This window comes from Typopeltis vanoorti, chromosome 25, assembly GCF_054136105.1.
Source record: "Typopeltis vanoorti isolate ZY-2024b chromosome 25, IOZ_Tvanoo_1.0, whole genome shotgun sequence".
In the NCBI taxonomy this organism is placed as follows: domain Eukaryota; kingdom Metazoa; phylum Arthropoda; class Arachnida; order Uropygi; family Thelyphonidae; genus Typopeltis; species Typopeltis vanoorti.
Genome location: NC_143573.1, coordinates 16,187,543 through 16,206,014, shown reverse-complemented (window position 1 = coordinate 16,206,014; position 18,472 = coordinate 16,187,543). Strand labels below are relative to the sequence as shown.

At 36.8% G+C, this 18,472-nt stretch overlaps 1 protein-coding gene across 1 annotated transcript in view; it reads right to left on the bottom strand.

Annotated features, from left to right (window-relative positions):
- Positions 1–17,978, bottom strand: part of LOC150092572 (tRNA (cytosine(72)-C(5))-methyltransferase NSUN6) — a 32,034-nt gene extending 14,056 nt beyond the window's left edge. Inside the window, exon 1 of the mRNA XM_090414596.1 lies at positions 17,834–17,978. The gene's annotated coding sequence lies outside the window, so the exon portion shown is untranslated. The remainder of the gene's footprint in view (positions 1–17,833) is intronic.
- Positions 17,979–18,472: the final 494 nt, after the last annotated feature.

The following is an 18,472-nucleotide window of genomic DNA, read 5'->3' as shown; positions in this document are numbered from 1 at the left end:
TCTAATCAATAAACTGCAGGGCATGAGTGATGGATATAGGGTTGGTGAGGTGGGTAAGAGGATGGTTGATGGAGAGATGTCAGAGAGTAGTTTATTCAGGAGTAGAATCCAGAAGAAGGCCTGTGGACTGCTACTGTTTAATTTGTACATTAATGATATAAGAAAGGATCTGAAAGCTGTTCAGTTGTTTCCCGATGATGAAAGGTTGGATAGAGTGATAGGTAATACAAATTATGTCAAAATTTTGCAGGACGGTTTGGATAGACTGCCAGTCTAGGCAAAGGGGAATGGATGTCAGTTGAATGTGACAAAGTGTAAGGTTGTGCATTTTGGGGTGAAACGATTACCAGCCGTATACCACATTGATAAAACTGTACTCCAGGAAAGTGATGAAGATTTGGTAGTGTTAGTGGATAGGGAGTTAAAGGTTAGAGGGCTAAACAAAAGTGGCTAAAGCAGCTCATCAGATTGCTTGCTTACTGAAGAATACTTTGACAAGCAGGTTATTGTTCCTCTTTATTGAGCCTTGATAACACTCCCTCTTGACTACTGCATGTAAATCTGGTCACCTGGGTTTCTTGGCAATGAGGAATAGATGGAGAGGATTCAGAGTCGAGTGACCAAGATGGTAGCAAGTCTATGGAATGAACCTTATGAGAACAGGTTGAAGATTCGTGGGTTACAGAAACTGGTTGACTGGCAGAAAAGGGATGTTATGATTGAGACATACAAATTACTGAAGAGTTTTACATGATTAATACAGAGGAAATTTTTCAGAACAGGTCTGTGGGTGGGAGAACTACAGGCCATCCTTAGAAACTGAGCAAGAGTGTTCAGAACTAGGTTTTTTGCTTGGAGAGTGGTGAATGAGTGGAATAGGTTGCCAGAGTCTGTTGTGGGTGCCATGACTGTGAATGAGTTCAAAGCAAAGTATGATAGACACTGCACAAATGTTGGATAGTGATGTTTAGAACTGCCCTCGATGATTCTAAGAACTCCATGGAGTAGCTCGCAGTAATATTTGTAATAATATAACTAACAGCATTATTCTTTGTGGATAAAACTTCTGAAATTTTTATTCTCTTGAATTCAAACAGGAGGAAAATTGAAATAAATTACAGTTTCCTGTATAACAGAAATATAAATCCTTGTTGAATCATAAGTCAGAGAATACTTGAATGCAGTATATCTTGATTTCATCCAAAAGAGCTCAATAACTTAATTCTTCTGTATCTGAATGTCATCACAGCATGAACTCCTAAAACCATATCAACAGTTTCATCACTTCAAAATGAATTTACTTTCTATATCAGTCTCAGCATACTTCATTGAAGAAATAACTAAAACCATATCAATAGCTTCAAATCACTTTTCAGGCCGAGAATCCTAAATAAAAAGATATAAGCTTCAATGGGACCATTTTCTTAATGAATAAATCCTATATATGGATAAATGACTACAATAAACTCCATTTATCTCTTTATAAAAGGATTAATTCTCTCTCTCATTTCTGTTCATTCTTCATATACCGAAAACACAGACACTCCCCACTACTACTGCTGTGTTCTCTCTTTCTTTCCATCTGAATGGCTGTATGCTTAGCGACATCCGATAACATTCTTTTCACCACTACGCAAGCTCGTAAATGCAGTTGAGAAACTTCCACTTTAGTCCACCATTGTGCACCACCATTATTGTTTTCAGTTCTGTGCTTGAAATGACGATAACATTTCTTTAACGAGACAAGCAGAACTTAAAGCATTCTTTGGCTCATCAGGGTTTATGCAGTATTGAAGTAATTTGATTTAATTGCTTCCAATGAATACTTTCACTTCTCTCACCACTGACAACAATGAATTTCTTTACATCATTTGTCCAGATATAAGCAGCACAAACATTTCAAAAGTTGACAGCTCATACAAAAATATAATTATGCTTTATAGGAGTGTAATTGTAATTTTAAATAGATTTATATCTAAGCAAGACTCCAGTAGCAGAAATTAAAACTTCAGAAATGTTTATTATGTCACAAGCAAAATTCACTAACACTTTATTATTATATGACACCTCCAAGGACTCAGTGTGGGAGGGCACAATACTCCTACAACTCACCATTCCCTCACTTATCCTCCAACTACATAACATTACTATCATCAACACACAATGCCATCTACTGCAAGCATCAATAGTATACTTTGTCTGTAAATTGCATATCAGTTGCGTAAGCGACATCACTAGTAGTGATATCTTTAATGTACCATCCACTGGATTACTGGTTTCACTTAAACAGCAGGTAACTGAGAGCAGGCTATCTCATATAGTTATATCATAAGAGCAATCACATAGAAATGCCTACTAACAATATAGTTAGTAGGCATTTTTACTAAATAATAAGTATAGGATGTTATAGTCAGGCAATAATAATGATCAAAGAAAGGAAGGAGTAGCACCAAACACGAAGAAAACTTCTTGATTGGAAGGAAGGCAGTTTCAAGTAGTGATGTGGGCATACATCAAAATGGGGAAATGGACAATGAAACTTATTTGTGCCTATGGTCCCACAGAAGGTTGGAAGAAGAAGAGGAATTTTTTGAGTCATTAGAACAGGCAGCTGACAAAGAAAATGGAAAAAGTAGTCCTTGTTAGTGATCTAAACAGCAGAGCAGGATATGAATCACACTAGGCATATAGGAACGTTTTGGAAAGTCATATAAGAAAGAAAAGATGGTACATTAGAGATATCACTACTAGTGACGTTGCTTAGGCAACTGACATGCAAAATTTCATGTGCAGAGAAGACACAAAAAATAAGAAAAACCATGTTGAGTACATCATTGTTGATAGTGATATCTTCATAATGATTCAAGATAAAAGAATGTACAGAAGGTCTGAAATTGGTTAAGCAGGATAAAAAGGAACGTTAGACTGAAAATAACGGTATATAAGAAAGTTTTAAAAAGAATTACAGTTGAGCAGCTTTTACAGGCAATCTGTAGACTAGACTACAACGCACGAAACTTTCATAGTTTCTGTATTCAGCTTTGAAATGATGATTTAATATCCGCTTCATTTATACAATTTTGTATCAACGAAATGAGGCCTTTAGCTCTTTATTTTAATAAATAGACTAAAAACATTATTGAAGAAAACTTGAAGCAGTGTGAAACCAAGAACCAAACCTTGGAAGCTCAGTGGCAGAGGTAGAAAGAGCCATGAAAAAACTTGAAATGTGAAAATGCAACTGAAGTAGATGATATTCGACAGAAATGCTTAAGTATGGAGGTATAAAGGTTTTGCACTGGCTACACTGCATAATTCAGAGGGCCCAGTCAGAAAGTCAAATTCTAGATGATTGAAGTAGAGCTATCATTGTTCCAATCTATAAAAAAAAAAGAAAAAAAAAGTGGAATAAAGTTGAACATGAGAATTACAGAGGAATTTCACTACAAAGTGTGTGCATATCCAAAGTGCCTTAGAAGTGCACGAAATTTTAGATATGAGAATACTGGAGTGCTGACAAGTAACAGACTAATTTGGAGAAAAATTGTGGATAGGAATAATTGATGATAATGACTATTTCCATGTTTACTAGTGGCATGAAATGTAGAAGTAAGGATTTTATGGTTCCCTTGTATAAAGCTTTGATGAGACCATTGATGGATTACTGTGCACAGATTTAGTCACTTGATTTTCAAAAAGATAAAGTTGTATTGGAAAAGGTCTAGAGATGATTGACTAAGGTAGTTTCACTACAGCAGGGTTTCCAAATTACCTATCACACACCTCATCAACTGTACAAATTTATTATAGGTTTCCTAACCTTTTTGGGGAAGGGGGTTGAGATTCACAAACATGTATTGTTTGCATTTTGAGAACAAACAAGTTCATTCAGCAAAGAATTCTGATTTGTACGAGGGTGATCTGAAAAGTTCTTGACCTCAACCATAGATGGCAACACTATCAGCAAGATTTTTTTTTTCTAAGTTGGTACATCTGTCATAAGCATTCATGCGAAATTGCAAGTCATTCTATGAAGTAGTTTGTTTTATACAGCTGTCAAGCAAAAGTGTTGTTTGTATCCCTTGAAATGGATAAAATTGAGTATGGTGTGGTTATAAAATTCTTTGTAAAAGAAGGTTCAACGGCAAAAGAAATTCATTCGAAGTTCATAAAAGTTTATGGGCACTGTTCTCCTTCGTTTTTGAGAATTAAGAAATGGGCTGCCGATTTTAAACGTGACCATACCAGCCTTGAAGATGATCCACGTGAAGGACATCCAAAAAGTGTAAAAATCATTGATCAAGTGCACGATATGGTATTGGATGACCGGCGAGTCAAAGTGCATGAAATTGCTGAGACTATAGACATTTCAAAAGAACATGTAGGGATATATTTTGCATGAAGAATAATTGCAAATGAAAACGCTTTGCACAAGATGGGTGCGGCACTTACTCACAGCAGATCAAAAATACACCAGCATGAAAATCTTTGAACAGTGCTCGGAGTGTTTTAACAAGAATAAAACTGATTTTGTGCATCAATTTGTTACTATGGATGAGACTTGGATTCACCATTACACACGAGAATCCAAACAGTAGTCAAAACAGTGGACAGAAGCCAGTTGTTCAGTGCTAAAGAAGAGAAAGTCAGTTCCATCAGAAGAAAAGGTCATGGCATTGGTGTTTTCGGATGCTAAAGGCATTTTTTTATGAATTATCTTGAAAAGGGTAAAATAATAACCGAGGAATATTATACCAATCTTTTAACCAGACTAGACAAAACACTTCATGAGAAAAGACCTGGTTTGCAGAAGAAAAAATTCATCTTTCATCAGGACAATGCACAAAGGTGTTTTGGCAATAGGAAAATTAAAGGATCTGCACTATGAACTGTTGTAACATCCACCCTATTCCCCAGATTTGGCCCCCTCTGACTTCTATCTCTTCCCAAAACTAAAACTCTTCCTCGTTGGTCAGCGTTTTTCTATGAATCAAGAAGTGATTGCAGCTGTAGAGGGGTATTTTGCAGATTTTACTGAGAACCACTACAGGGATGGGATAATGGTGCTGGAGCATCGCTGGAATAAATGTATTTGTCTTAACGGAGATTATGTTGAAAAATAAAAATAATTTTGAAATTATAAATTCGCTTTTTCATTGTTAGGCTGAGAACTTTTCAGACCACTCTCGTAATGAAGAAACAACAGCTACCATTCAGTGTATTTAAGTATTAAAAGTATAGAATTTTTACTTTTATTTCAAGTCTATTTTTGAATATGATGGTATTATTGAGCAGAAAATATGAGGCAAGCTGTGATAAAACAGATAAAAAGTATATGCTTCTATGCAAGTTGGTAATAAAAGATATGGGAAATATTCAGTTTAATAGTGAATTAGCAAGTAGTCATACTGTCATAACACTTAAATCTCAGCAACTTAAATGTGATTGTCAGATATCGTTTCAAGATAAATCACCGATGTGACAAACAAACTTTTGCCAGGTGACCTTATTTTGAATCTTTGACTATTTGATCTAACTCACCATCCATACCACTGCAAGTTTACTACTTATAACAGAGCAGAGGGATTATTCCCAGGTTCAATAACTTATATTATTATTTTGCAAAGTTTCCTTCCTCTTCATTCAGACAGATGGTAGAAAGTATTTCACCTTTCTTCTCTTGGTGTTCTTTAGGAATTACAGTCCTATTGATTATTTCTAAGAGCTTTCTGTCTGTCTGTCAATGTATGAAACCCTCAACAGTCTCCGATAATTGTGTTTATTTGGTGGATTAAATGGTGGAGAAGGAAAGCTGTAGTGCCCTTCCTCAACGAGTCCTTGGACTCCTTGAAGGTGTCACATAATAAAAATAACTCATATCAAAATCTGTAAAAAAATTTTTCCCCTCCACTTTGTTACAACTTAAATTAAATGTGACAAAAAATTATATTGCTTAATACTCTATCCAAGTGAAAGCAAACAAAGTGTTTTGTTATTGGATTCCAAGTTCAATAACCTTTGCCGTGGGATATTACTATTACTATTATTACGGGCAACTCCAGGGAGTCATTAGACTCATCGAGGGAGTCCCCAAATCATATTCATCACAACTATCTGACATTCATACAGTATCTATCATACCTCGCCTTAAACTCATTCACTGTCACAGCATCCACTACAGACTCAGGGAGCGCATTCCACTCATTCACTACTCTAAAAGTAAAGAACCCAGCTCTAACACCTTTACTAACCACACTTTTGCCCAGTTTCCATGGATGTCCCCTAGTCCTCCCACAACTATTAGAATGGACAAATATGCAAGTCCCAGCCTTTTTTTACAAAAGACATCATGGAAGATATATAATGAAGAAAAAACTGAGATAAGATATTACAGAAGATGCCAAATGAGGTTTAGTGATAAATAACATCAGGTTTGGATGTATGTAGGTGGTGATGCACATCAATGTTAAACTTAAAAAAACCTCGAATGTTGTTGAAATCAATTTGGAAGTGTTTTTTTTTATTACACACAATTCTGATATTTTATTAGATTTGCTTTTGGGGATTTTTTATTTTTGATGCATTTTTCATGTTTTTAGAGATTTTTTTTTTGTTAACTGAAGTGACTTTGGAATTTAATATGTAGCCTATCATGGTTGCTAATAAAATAATGAGAAAATTTAAAGAGCATTGACACACACAGCAAGGGTGATTACCAGGAAGTGCACAAACTCTAATCCTAGTATGGTCTTGGATAGTGTTCCCTGCAAGCTACCATATTCAGATTCCCTCCAAGCACAATGTGGCAGAGTAAGAAGCAGCAATATTATTTCACCAGTTGATTAGGAAGTCTCCTAATGAGTTATCAAACGATTCAGTCACATGCACTAACTGGTGGCTGGCCTGTGGAATGGAAACTACTTTACTGCTGTATCGTGGAATAGACTGGCTCCCCCAACTAAATAAATACAGTGTGGAGAGCATGAACAGAGGCCTTTACCTTTATTTTTACATACAGTGGAGAACAAACCCCCCACTCCTAATATGAAATCTCCCAAAGGCCACCATCTTATGCCTCTAATAAGTAGGAAGATGGTTTCACCAGGTAATGATAAACATCTAACTCCAACTAGGGAAGACATGCTTTTATGGTGGCAATACTTGCTTGCCAGAGTCATCCCTACCTTCCTATTGTATGGAAACAGGCCATACAATAGGAAGGCAGAGATGACTTGGCTAGGATGGGCTATATATTGTGTAATTACCTGCCCTTAATAATAATATATCTAATAATATTCATACTATTAGACAAATACTAATATTTTATTATTAAATATCTCCAGAATCGAATCCCAGCGCTCATTATTGAAGACCACTCTACACTACACCTTTAACAGTGTACAAGTGTAACTGGAAGAACATGTTGCACCCTTCAGTTGGAAAAGGCCCAAGTTCTATTCTAATCATAACAAGAAAAATCTTTTTTTTTTTCAAATGAAGGTGAGTTATCCAATCTCATACAGAGGTAGCAGAGTTTTTTTTTTCTCCAAGAAACTCAAGGTTTTTATTTTCCCATGTACATACAAATCAGCTTTGAGAACACATGCAATTTACAAACAAAAAATATTAGTGGTGGAATTAGTGGATTAATGGTGGAGATGAAAAATTGTAGAATAGTGTCCTCTCTCAATGAGTCCTTGGAGGTGTTATATAATAATAATAATATCTATACATGCTAAATACATAGTAATTTTTGTTTGTCTGTTAACTGCATATCTGTTTGTGTATTTGAGAGTAAAACAGTTAAAATGGTGGGCTGCAGGCCAGCTGCCACTTAGTACGTCGGCCTGAACTTGTCAGTAGTGAGTCAGGAGGCTTCCCGATCAATTGGTGCATAATCCCTCTGTCATTCTGCTAGGTTGTGCCTGGAGAGGTAGTCCGAGTAGTGGAATGTAGGCAGCACTGTCGAGGACAAGTTATGACAAAGAGACTGGTTTCTTCTCTGTATGGAAGTCATGTCCAAGAGCCTATCTTCTCTCACTACATGTCAAACTTATGAAGACTCTCATAAACAACAACACTGATACTGTAATAAAAGCAAATCTTCCTCATAACCTAATCCCATCAAAAAAGTCACATCACACCAACTATAACATTCAAACCATACTGGAATTTCTTCAATAAAAACTCACTTTCATATCCACTTTACTAACATCCATGCTTTGATGCTTCTTTATACAAATGCCAGGAGTATCCAGAATAAAGGAGATGAAATGGTGGTGCTGATAGCATCAGTGTGACCAAAGATTACTGAGATCACAGAGGCATGGTTGATGGAAGATGATATACTGAAAGGAATAGAAGTTGCAAGGTATAGCATTTTTTGGCAGGATAGGAAGAACCAACACAGTGGTGGAATATTGCTTATGATAAGTGATGAGTTATGTCATCTCCGAGTGGAGGATTTAGAGGGCAATGGTACCAATGGTTTTGAAAGCATATAGTATGCGGTAATGGTGGGTAGGGCAGGATATTTAGTGGGGTGTTGCTATAAGCCAGGGAGCATAGAGGGTAAAGATCACGAGATGTTTAGGCAGTTGAGTTTGGCAAGTACAGAAAGAATGATTATTATGGGAGATTTTAACTATAGCAGTATAAACTGGGAAGAGGAAACTGCATATAGTAGTAAGGGAATGGAGTTTCTGGAATTCTTGAGGAACTTTGTTAGGCAACATGTAGTAGAAGGAACACGAGGTTCAAGAGTTTTGGATTTGGTCATAGCATCAGAAGATCTGATTATTACTGGGATGGCATCTTTGCCCCCCCCCTGCCGTTTGGAGAGAATGACCATGTGGTTTTGACTTGGAAGATGAACAGACATACAGGAGTACTAAAGAGAAAGGAATGTATGTGGAATTATAAGGCAGGTGATTATAATAGTCTTAGATATCAATTTGGGACAGTTCCATAGATGGAGAAATTGGAAGGGTGGGATATTATCAGTGCTTGGGGCTTTGAAGAAATATCTATTAGCAGCAATAGCAAGTTGCATACCACAAGTGAAAAAGTGAACACAATTTGGTGTAAAGTAAATGACAAACAATATCAAATGGGAACTGCAGGTGAAAAAGAGATTATAGAAGAGATATAAGGAGAGGGATGGAGAGCAGATGCATGAAGAATATAAGACTCAGGCCAGGAGAGTGACTAGAATAGTAAGGAAGGTAAAATTGGAATATGATAACAGATTGGCCAGAGATCCAAAGAAAATCCTAAGGAATTCTTTTATTATGTGGCCATTAGAAGAAATGACTGTACTCCCATTTTTATCTAAGAATGATATTATTATTGGACAACAATGGAAGTAGAGTGGATGATGCAAAGGACATAGTGGAGTTGTTCAATGAACAATTTTTATTGGGGTATTTCATCCTAGAGAAGTAAGTAATACTAGAGGGATGGGGCAGGTTCGAGGTTTAGAGGTGCAAGAAGAGTGTTTCAAATACTGAGTACTCTGGATATCAATAAAACAACGGTGCTGGATGGGATTTTGCCACTGGTTTTGAGAGAATGCACTAAAGAACTGACAGTTCCTTCCCTTAACCTGGCTTTTCAATGTGAGCATGGCCATGGGATAGGTGCCCAAGGAGTGGAAGGAGGTTAAGTTAGTGCCACTATAAGGATGGTAGTAGAATGGAAGTATCAAACTATAACCCATTTGTATTTCATCAGTAGTTGTTAAAATTTTGGAGAAACTGATGAGGGATAATTTCCAGCAGTGTTTCTCAAACATCAGATATCCGTGTAGCCCTTCCCAAATTTTCATTATTGCCAAGTACCCCCTTATCAACATAATAATAATTATTATTATTATTAATAAATAAATAAATAAAATAAATATATTTCGTTGGAAATGTCTATCTTATTTGAGTTTAGATGTACATGTAAACAAAAAATATGCTTTATTTTAATAGAACAAAATTGATTCATATAATTACTTTTTTATCAGTCGCTATCATACGCTCTTCGCGTTGTTGCAGGCTTGCAATGTACATTCGTATACGAAGCTGAACGAAGATTCACGAGTGATCGCCCGCGAATTTTTGCGAACTATGAAGCAGTTATCACAATTTGAGTAGGAGAATTTATACATAATATATATATATTTTATTGAGAAATATCATCATCATCATCATCAAATTCCTGCCATGTACCCTCAAGGGGTGTACAGGATATGACAGTACTACATGAAAAAATTACATCATTACTAACTTCCTATCTACAATTTTCCTCCAAATCAGTCTGTTACTTGTCAAGACTCCAACATTATCAGATCTTATATTTCTATCGTCTAAGGCACTTTGTACCGTATCAATCCACCTATATCTTGGTCTTCCTCTGGGTCGTTTTCCTGCCAACCTGGCAAAGAACACTTGTTTTGCTAATCTTTCCTCTCCCATTCTATTTAAGTGACCATACCATCTGAGATTAGCTCTGCTAACGCATTCCTGGATGCTGACAATGTCAAGTTCTTTCCTATTATCCTCATTTTTAATATAATATTGCCATTGATGCCATCTGTTCACACCTCTAATCTTTCTCAGGACTCTCATATCTGCGGTCTCTAGTCTTTGGTCAAGTGTTTTACTTCTGACCCAGCTCTCAGATCCATAAGTTAAAATTGGTTTGAACACAGTCTTGTATACAGCTAATTTAGTGTTCCGACTAATTTCTTTCTTATTCCATATGAATTTATTCAATTGACTTCCCACGATACCAGCTTTGCTGATTCTGTTGTCTATTTCTATATTTAGTTTACCATCTTCAGTAAAAATTGTGCCTAAGTAGCTGAAATGTTTTACTTGTTCCACAGGTTCTCCATTCACAACACAGTTGACATTTTCAATGATTCTGCCTATTTTCATTGTCTTTTTATTGCTGACCTTCATACCATATCTATTACAACAGCTATTCAATTTAGTCAGAGAATCTTGCAGACTTGTAGCGGATTTATTTAGAAGTATAACATCATCCGCATAAAGCAAAGAGCTGACATTAACATCTCCAATTTTGATATCAGGTTTAATACCACATTCCTTCATAATGTGATCCATATAGATAATGAATAACAGAGGGGATAATGTACATCCTTGTCTCACACCAGATTTAACATTAAACCATCTTCCTGTACTTCCTTCAATTCTAACTACTGACTCACAACTCAAATAAAGACTAAGTATTGCTTGATATAATGCCCCATTGACACCATATAACTGCAGCGTATTGAATAGCTTCTCTCTTGGCACCTTGTCATATGCCTTTTCCAAATCGACAAAACTTAAATACAGATCTTTGTTATATTCCCATGCTTTCTCGACTATTTGTCGTAAAGTGAAGATCTGATCCTGACAGCCTCTATTTGGCCTGAATCCAGCTTGTTCTTCACCAAGCTTTTCTTCCACAATTCTTCTCAACCGTTTCTCAAGTATACTTGCATAGATCTTGCCAGGAACACTCAGTAGGGAAATACCTCTGTAATTCTCACATTCAGTTTTATTTCCCTTTTTATATATGGGTACTATGAGAGCTCTACTCCAATCATCGGGAATTCGTCCCTCTGTCCAGGCTATCTGAACTATTCAGTGCAGCCACTGTAAGACTCTTATACCACCATACTTCAGCATTTCTGGTCGAATATCATCTACTCCTGCTGCCTTTCCACATTTCAAGCCTTTGAAGGCTTTTTCTACTTCAAGTATGGATATGTATTCCTGACTGCATGCCTGGTCAGTGTTTTTTATCACCGTGCTGTCATCACTGCTTGTTTCATTTAGCAGTTTTTCAAAGTAATTACTCCATACTTCAAGGATATCTTTTTCTCCTGTTTTCATGTCACCTTTATCATCTCTAATTCCTTTTACAGCACTCTTTCCTCCATTTCTAAGCTTCTTCAACAACCTCCAGAATATTTTGCCACCTTCTTGATATTTATTTTCTATATTCTTGCCAAAGTCCTCCCATGACTTTTGTTTAGCTAGTTTTACACACTGTTTAGCTTTCTTACATTTGTCTCTGTATTCTGTAAGAGTAAAAGCTGACTTATTTGCCAGGAACTTTTGATATGCTTTCTTCTTTTCCTTCACTGCCTCTTTAACTTCCTGTGTCCACCAGGGAGTTCTGATTTTTTTATCTTTGCACACAACCTCACCACATGCCTCTCTGGCAGAATCAATCAATGTTTCCTTCAGAGTTTGCCACTGAATCTCCAAGGTTTGATTCCTGTTCTCAAACTCTTTCATTTTCTTTTCAATAATATTTCTGTATTTTAGTCTACAGTTTACATCTGAGAGCTGCTCAACTTTTATTCGCTTTAAAACTTTCTTACATGTTATTATTCTTTTCAATATGAAATTCAATTTTATCCTGCTCAAGACTAAATAGTGATCATTTCCAATTTCAAATCCTCTGTACACTCTGGTGTCCTGCACCAGGGAGAAAACATCACTATCAACAATAACATAGTCAATGAGACTTTTCTTATTCCTAGCCTCTTCTCTCCATGTGAATTTGTGCACATTTTTATGTTGGAACATGATGTTAGTAATAACCAGTCCATGTCCTGAGCAGAAATCCAACAGATATTTGCCATTATTATTAGCTTTGCTCTTTTCTCCAAATTTTCCCAAAATATTTTTGTATGTCTCACAATCATTTCCTACTCTACTATTTAGATCCCCAACAAGGACCAACTTTTCCTTTTTCATTGTGTCAGTTGCTTTTTCTAAAGCCTCAAAAAATTCCTCCACTTCTACCTTAGTAGAACCTTCTGTGGGACCATAGGCACAAATAAGTCTCATTGTCCAGTTCCCCATTCTCATATTTGCCCACATTACTCTACTTGAGACTGACTGCCATTCAAGAAGATTAGCCTCGTATTTTGTGTTGAATACTATGGCTACTCCTTCTTTTCCTTGATTGTTATTGCCTGAATATAACATTTTGTATTTATTGCTCAGAAAGATCTCACCAGTTTTGGTCTTTTTTGTTTCAGTCACCCCTATTATGTCGATCTGGTACTTATCTAATTCCTCAGCTAGCTCCATTTCTTTGCCATTCAGGCTTCTTACGTTGATAGTACCGATCTTTAACTCTGGTGATGTTGAGTTGGGGTTTGTTTTCAGATTTGTTCCAGTAGCTGACTTTTCGCTGTTCGCCCTGGTTCCCTGGCGAAAACAACGGGGGCCTTGTTTAACCGGGCGACGCCCCAGCCAGCATGAAATTTTGTCATGTTGTACCATCATTTTTTATTTTGGTTTAACCAATAAGAATACAATTTGGTCGGCTAAATCCCAAATTGCCAGCCCATCCTCGTTCGTTCAGTATCAAAGTAGATACCCAACAGGGTGCACCACGAGAAGGTGAGGATTGGACATTAGGTCAGAAGCCCTGGTCGGTTCTCCGCATTCCTTTAAAGGCTATGTGGAGGTCTCCTCTCAGTTATACAGCTTTGACCCTTAAGAAATATATACATTTAAAATAATTCTTTTTTTCTTAATAATGATTCCATGCATTAATGATGCCTAGTCGAAAATTGCCACATATCCCTGAAGACCTTTCACGTACCCCTAGGGGTACATGTACCACACTTTGAGAAATACTGATTTACAGCATTCGGCAGATGAGGGTAATGCTATCTGTGAGAGTCAGCATGGATTTGTTAAGGGACATTCTTGTTTTAGTAATCTGATTGTCTTTTATAATGAATTAACAAGAGCAGTTGCTCATGGAAAGGCATATTTGCCATTTTTTTTTTTTTTTTTGGATTTTACAAAGGCATTTAATAGGGTGCCATATGATAAGCTAATATTTAAGTTGTAGTTCATGGATTCGGATGTCAGGTTAGTAAATTTCATTGGGGATTGGCTGTTTGATAGGCATCAGAGAGTTGTGTAAGAAGGAACAGTATCAAGGAAGCAGAAGGTTACAAGTGGGATCCCACAGGGCTCAGTACTGGGACCTGTATTGTTTAACCTTTATTTCAATGGCATTGTCAGTGGATTGCAAGGAGAAATTCAGTTGTTTGCAGATTAGGTGAATTTGGAAGAGTTATTAGTAATAGTGCAGATATGGTAGCCCTTCATCTCATCTATTAATGAGATAAAGGACTACCACATCTGCACATTAGAGGACTTGAATAAAATGGGCAGATGGTCAAATGAATGGGGGTCTCAGTTCAATTACGCTAAATGTCAAATCTTGAAGTTTGGGATACGTTGATGGAAAACTGCATATTCTGTTGGAGGTCTGTTAGAGCAGATCTGTTAATTGACAGCAATCAAATCCATATTGGCGGTAATTTATTAGTTGGATGCATTCAAATTAGAATAGGATTTTGATAGTTCTCTCCATTACTTTGGAGAGGACTGAGATGAAATTTAGAGAGAATGGGTGGTATTTTGATGGGATTTGTCACCTTTCTGGGAATTGGTTGAACATAGGCCATTTTGCAGGCTATGTGTCAGATACAGCGGAATAAGAACATAAAAAGGCAACATAGAAATCAACTCTGGAACACAAACCTTCAGAATGATCTGAAGAATGCCATCAGGACCAGGACACTTTTGATGTCTAATTTGGACAATACTCTTCCGAATGCTTTCTGACAAACAGGGTAAGAGGTACTGAATGTTGAGCATTTGGATGGGAGCAATTGCCAAAATCAGCCTATGCAAGCATTTGAGGTAAACAAAAAAGGCTAGGAGATTAATAATTAAGCTATCTTGGTACTATAGGGGTTGGAGAAGTTTTGGACAAAAGTTATGACCAAATGCTTTGGCAAAGACTAGAACGCTTGACTGACATTTGGACATGATGCAAGTTCACTGCTTTTTGTTCTTTTAAAATCCGTTTTCTGTTTCGGATACATTGATAGTGTTCTTGTAGTTATATTTGGTTTTGGTGTACGTAGTAAAGGAAGATGGAGTTTTTGATGAGAACTGGTTGCAGTATGCTCGATTCTTTGCTGACACAACTTTGGTGCACTTTTTGGGAATCAGGGTTTAAATAGGGAATAACCATTTAGAGTGAAGTGAATATGTTTCACATCAGTAATGATTACTTCAGCAATGTGTTCAATGCATGTGTTCGAAAGCCAAAGATAATAGTCCAACCAGGAAATGAGGCAAAAGGGAAGGTCAGCCCATTGGCACTGTTATACTAGACAACTCTTGATTGAGCTATGTGAGTACTTGGAAGGAGTACTTCCAGTGTACTAGGAAGGGTCACTATTGAGGAAGAGATACTAGTGTTAGGAGAGTGGTTGGAGTTATCTGGTAGGCATGTGAACAATATGTATAAGGTCATTAATGATGGCAAAAGGTGTCTTGAAGACTGATTTTAGTAGTAATGACATTCACAAGCTTCTCCTCACCCTACTGAAGAATGGCAAGGAAATCAGTTTTACTGGTATTGCTTTTTTTTTTATGGAAGATCTCAAAGTCATGAATGTTTATACACACTGAAGTGCTTAGAAAATGAATAACTGAATGCAGCCATCAAGAAGTACTAATAGGATTTTATGTCAGTGAAAGGTGATTTATGCATAGGAAGAGAACAAGTAAAAAGTGTGGAGCTCTGAGGTTCTCTGGTACTGGTGGGGATATCTGAGGAGAAGTCAACATACAACTGAGGAAACTGATGATCCAGTCATAGCAGATAGAAAAATTACCAGACGAAGTGTAGTGAGCAAACAGACCTTAGTGTCCCTCCAAACAAAATGTTCTGGAAAAGTCAAGAATGATTGTTCCAAATCTTTCCAATACCTATATACATAATGGGTGATATGGTGATGCCTAAGATTCTACTGTGGTTCAAAAGTGGTGGGGCCCACACTGGTGACTTTCCATAAATTTGCAAAAATTAAAGCAAGAGCAATGGGACAACAATACTTTGATGGCTACCTTCTGTCTTTTTTTTTTTTTTTTTTGAATGGAATGAATATTGGTATACTGTAGGAATATGTTGGACTGTAGAGATGTATCAAGGGATATATATTATGGCAACCAATTTCCCGAGTAAAATACCATCGAGACTGACTTGTTTCCTCTGACAATTATAAAATCAACTAACTCCAGCACACAGGAATATTAAGCTTAAAAGAAAGTAAACTTAACCAAAAAAAAAAAAAAAAAAAAAAATATATATATATATATATATATATATATATATATATATATATATATATATTAGGGTTACCAAGTAATTTTATATACAGGGTGTTCGGGATAAATTTGACATATTTATAATTAATTATATTTTTCCGTAAGTTACATGTATTAACACACACTTCTCTTCATTTAAAAGTTTGGACCCTTCTTCATTCATATACAAGATGTCAGAAAGGATGGATAGCTGGAACCCACCTGAATCATGGAAGAGAATAACTTGTATCATGATGATTCGTGCCCGCCATCAAAATAAGGATATTACGACTGCTGCCCAATGCTCCCTGAATACAGTAAAAACAATCAGGCATGAACTAGAGACTTGCAATGGTGACTACGAGGATGTAGCAAGAAGAAAGATCCCTAGCAGACGATCTGATTGCGTTCGTACAGCAGAATTCCTCGCAAATCTGCAGGAACAGGTGTTGAAGAACCCTGGCATTGGAATTCGGGCTTTGTTCGTGGAGTTGCTAACTGTAGTCAAGCCCTGGATAACAAGGGTAGCCAACGGTAGGCCGTATGTATGGCAGCAGGATTCGGCCCCTTGCCACACCTCTGGGAAAAGTCAAAAATGGTTGTCTGAAAATTTCTACGACTTCACCAGTCCAAATGTTTGGCCTCCAAACTCCCCAGACCTTAACCCCATGGATTATTTTGTATGGGGCGCAGTTGAAAAAGACACCAATCGCACTTCCAGTAATACAAAAGCCCAGTTAATGGATAAAATTAAAACAGTTTTTGCGGCCCTTCCCAGGGAGACTGTAGCATCAGCTTGTTCGAGGTTCCGAAGCAGAATTGAAGCTGTGATCGATGCTAATGGTGGTTATTTTGAGTAAATCTTGTTGATAGTATTGTAATTAACTCTGCCTGTAATGTTTTTTTGTTAATTCATTAAATTTAATAGATACAAAGAAGATTTTCTTTTTCCTTACGAAACTGTCAAATTTATCCCGAACACCCTGTATATATTAGGGTTACCAAGTAATTTTATAAGCTTGGTTATTTAACTCCTAATCCCAAGTATGCAAACAATTAAGTTTGCACCTGAAACATAGCTCAAGTCTAAAGATGGTACAACACCAGGGCAACTCATTGTAAAGGTGGGTAAAGCTCTTATGACTATTCTTAGTATTTCATAATGTAAAGCACACCTCACTAAAAGATGTATACTGCAATACATTATGGGTAGGGTCACTACCAGACAAGTTTCAACCTTTTTTGATACATCTTTTAGAGATGTGCTTTACATTATGGAAAATACTAAGAATAGTGATCAGAGCTTCACCCACCTTTACAATGAGTTTCCCTGGTGTTGTACCATCTTTAGACTTGAACTATGTTTCAGGCGCAACCTTAATTGTTTGCATACTTGGGATTAGGAGTTAAAGAACCAAGCTTATAAAATTACTTGGTAACCCTAATATACAATATCCCCAAGTTAAAAAATTTATTTCATCATATATATATATTATTCCCCAGGGAATTATCCGCTGGAATTCATGAAATTTCAACGGGAATTATCGAAAGAAGCATGTGGGGAGCGGGGTAAATCCCGGCACCCCACAAATCCTCAGATATTACAAATGGCCAGCGGACTTTTCATAACTCACCTGTGATGTTTTTATGTCGCATTGTGTCCAGAATTGTCGTGAGATCAATTATTTTAGACGTAGCCACCTAACTCGATAAACGACAATCCTCCATGCTCGTTTTCACAGTTCTGTAGCGCATATGGTGGCGCTAGCGACAACACCGGATATAAACATGATCGGAGACACTACCAATCGAATCAGTAATTCTCACGCCACCTTTTAAAGGAGTCACATGATTAATTCCACAAGTATTTCAGGTTGCTGATGTTTATTGTTTACTGAGAAATGCTTGTCCCATAATTCTGTAAAAGCACTTTCCCCACCCTTTAAATTCTGAGTAACGTGATTATTAGAATAGGGAGTTTTCAGGTTGCTGTTTAAGGGGAATTTGTTATTATATGACAAAGGATGCTTTTATTATTTGAAGCGTGTCAGGTAAGAATGTGATACAAAGGAAGGATGAAAGGATAAAAGCGGGAGTATCAATAGTATTACATGAATACTATCCGTTATAAATATAAAGGAATGTAATTCGCCGGCAAAAGTTGGTCGATTGGTAGAGCTTCTGCTACCAATGGCTCAGTTAAGTAAGTTTGAGTGCGGTTAGTAGTGGGAAGGGGAACAATTTTTAAATGCTGTTGGCACACTCTCCCTCGA